At 40.7% G+C, this 3,355-nt stretch overlaps 1 long non-coding RNA gene across 1 annotated transcript; it reads right to left on the bottom strand.

Moving 5' to 3' along the window:
- Positions 1–518: 518 nt before the first annotated feature.
- Positions 519–2,334, bottom strand: LOC107738624 (uncharacterized). The gene is made up of 3 exons (XR_001639909.1): positions 1,747–2,334; positions 1,175–1,215; positions 519–1,030 (listed from the first exon to the last, which is right to left on the bottom strand). It is a non-coding gene; the product is annotated as an uncharacterized LOC107738624 (long non-coding RNA).
- Positions 2,335–3,355: the final 1,021 nt, after the last annotated feature.

The following is a 3,355-nucleotide window of genomic DNA, read 5'->3' as shown; positions in this document are numbered from 1 at the left end:
GAGGCCGGTGGGCTTGAGAACGGCGCGGCCGGCGATTTCAACGACGGAGCGTCCGGAAGGACATGTGACGGCTCCGGGCTGGACTCCGCTTCGTCCACGGTGAAAGCCGATCCGGCGATGCACAGCGCGATGTTGATGTATTTCCTCAGCGACCAGCAGGGATCAGCTCCAGGCATGACGAAGCGGATATCGCTTCTCTTTTGGATATCGTCCTCTTTTGGAAGGCCAAGCAAAGTAGTTTCGCTTTCACAACGAAACACACAGCGCCTTCACGACATGGCGGCGGCGGCAACAACAATACTACAGCGAGAATAAAAGTTACGCCTTTCTTTGCGTGAACATTTGGGCGGCGTTATGCAAATCTTCCCACATCGTGACGTAGACATGTGGGGGTGTGTTAGAACGAGCCATTTTAGGTAGGCGTGGTTGACTCTTAACTTTTATAAAGAATATCTCTTTGGATTTGAGACTTTAGTCTTTGCAACTTTACAGATCTTCTTTATGCACCAAGAGCTTGTAACACTCCAAAGAGAAAGGAAAAATTGAAATTGCATCATATGACCCCTTTAAACAGCTAACAAGGCCTCTCCTCTCAGAGTACATCTGCTAAAAAAGTCAAAATATAACACAAATAAAATATATATTGAAAATAAGTATTTTGGTTATGTGCTGTAGAAAAGAACCCAAACAGATAAATCAAATCCCACATTGTTCCACATTCTACAACTTTCTATCATCCTGTATCTCCTGCATCTCAATAATCACTACATTAGGCCTATATGTATTGTTCATTCATAGGCTGGTGGGTTGGCGTCTATACAACTCAACTGTTGCAGAGTATCAAGGCAATGGCGCAAGTGTCAGTTTGCAGCATCCCTCATTTGGGGATCCAGAGGTGGAGCTAGTCTAATCCACTAAACAAGTCCAGGTGGCACATCTTCCTGTCGTCCGTTTCAAATAATACCATACTGGGCGAGTTCGTGCAACTCCAGTTGGCTAAAGGCTTCCCACGGACACACCACGGTGATGTCTGTGCATGAAAGTTGTTGGCAGATGAAGAACAGCAATGAGCCAGACAATGAGAAAAATCAGTTTGCAAGAGTAATAGGTTTAGCATATAACACAACACAGTATTTGATCACTACATAAGCAATGTTCCAAGGGTTGTTCTCACCAGTGCCAAGACCGTCCATTCCTGGGATCTCATCTCCAAATCTAATTAAAGAAGAGAAGAAATTGATAAAAAAATTAAGTTTATTTCCTAACATACTCTTAAAAATAAAGATTCCAAAAGAGGGGTTCACAATAGAAGAACCATTTTTGGTTCCCCAAAGAACCTTTCAGTGAACAGTTCTTAAAAGAACCATTTTTCTCTTAATGTGAAGAACATTTAAAAAATCTAAAGAACCTTTTTCCACTATAAAGAACCTTTTGTGGAATGGAAAGTTTTCATCGATGTTAAAGGTTCTTCATGGAACCAAAGATGCCTTTACTTTTACCTTTGTTTTTAAAAGTGTATAGAGCAGGGGTGTCAAACTCAATTCCTGGAGGGCCGGAACCCTGCAGAGTTTAGAATCAACCCTAATTAAACATACCTGATCCAACTAATCAAGTCCTTCAGGCTTATCTGAAAACTACATGGTATTTGTGTTGGAATAAAATTCTACAGGGCTCCGGCCCTCCAGGAATTGAGTTTGACACCCCTGATATAGAGAGATCAATCAGATTTAAATGTCGTCTACTCACCCTTTGACTCACTTCTTGGGAGGTTTGCTTTTAAATTGTCTTGTCATTCTCTGTTTGAATTTAGGTGGTCCTCTTCTGGATGTTGTTGGTCCTACCACTCTTATCGCTATTTCCCGAGCTCATCCCGTACAATGTCTCTATCAGATTTTTCCAAAAGTCAGGTTCTTGTGGGCTCTAGTGTATGTAGACGACTTCTTGTTCAACGTCAATATCTCTCCTTGCAGTTGAGGAAAGCCGGCTTAAATACAGTGAGGCTGGCCTATGTTTGCGTCAATGGGTCAACAACAAAGCCTGACAGATTGGCACATTGACATAGCAGCAATGTGTTGCAGGTTAACTCAGGTAAAAGCCCAAGATCACTCACTGGATTCTGAAAACACAAACTGGCCTTCATTGAGAAATCTTTACTTCAGTACACCTGGAGAGTCTGTCATGGATTAGATAGAACGTATGTTTCATTCATGGCTTCTGCAGAGGAAATGAATGAAGACAAAATCTTATGTGGTCAACAACTTTGATAATGACATTAGACCTACCCTTGGATGGTGGTATAAGCTCCTATGCAAGGAGCTTATACATGCAAATCTATCTATCTAAACAAACAAATATAAAAATAAAAACGTATTAATTTTGAAATGGTGATTGAATCCCTGCAGTATTTAACACACAGCATGTCAACATCGAAGTGAAAAAGACAACAGTATTATCTGCACTTCATATGGACCAGGGTTGCTGACGTTCAGCATGGCATGAGCTACGTTACACACTAATGTACTTAAAGTTAAGTCTCTGACATAAAGATTGTGACTGATGTTGGAGGTTTGAGCACCATTAAGAAGATCATGTCACACAGAGACAGATGTCAAATGTAGAACTGGGATATGAGTGACATGTTCAACACCTGCTTTTTCAAAAAGAAGAGGAATTCAGGCCAACAGGTAAAATATCATCAGGCAGCCTTTACGGATTACATATGAAGTGGTACAACAATAAAAAGGACTGACTTTTAAAGCTCAAAAAAACCTTTAAAAAGCTCAAAGTCCTCAATCTCCCGTTCACAGCGTGCTCTGGGTCTCTTTGAAAGTTAACTGCACTCTGAATTACCCACCATTCCCCGCAGGTGTGGATTGACTATAATCTCATGGAGCTCCTAAAGTGTAGTTCAGAGATCTGCAGAGTCTTCTAATGGCATAAAAGTGAGAATGCGTAATCAGTGCCTGATTGTATTTCTGTGTTAGATAGTTAGTGTTGACTTAAGAGAGTAACAGTTATTATTATTATTAGCAGCAGTCAGCAGATATAAATACACATAAACAACGTTATAAAAAAAAGATAAAGTGATACAAGCAGATATTAAAGGGGTCCTATTATGCTCTTTTACAATGTCTTTAATTTGTTTTGGGGGTGTACTAGAACATGCTCTCATGCTTGGTGCTTCGAAAAACGCATTATTTTTTACATAATTTACATTATTACAATACCTTTCGCCCTCTCATGGCACAAACGGCTCGATTAGTTTCGGGTTTGATGAAGGCCCGCCTTCCGAAAAACAAAATGTGATGTGATTGGTTAGCTGTCCCAGTGCGTTGTGATTGGCGAACAGCTTAGA

This window comes from Sinocyclocheilus rhinocerous, unplaced genomic scaffold (assembly GCF_001515625.1).
Source record: "Sinocyclocheilus rhinocerous isolate Xijiao unplaced genomic scaffold, SAMN03320098_v1.1 scaffold1155, whole genome shotgun sequence".
Taxonomy (NCBI): domain Eukaryota; kingdom Metazoa; phylum Chordata; class Actinopteri; order Cypriniformes; family Cyprinidae; genus Sinocyclocheilus; species Sinocyclocheilus rhinocerous.
Note: the sequence above shows the minus strand (reverse complement) of the source record. Positions and strands in the feature narration are given on the sequence as shown.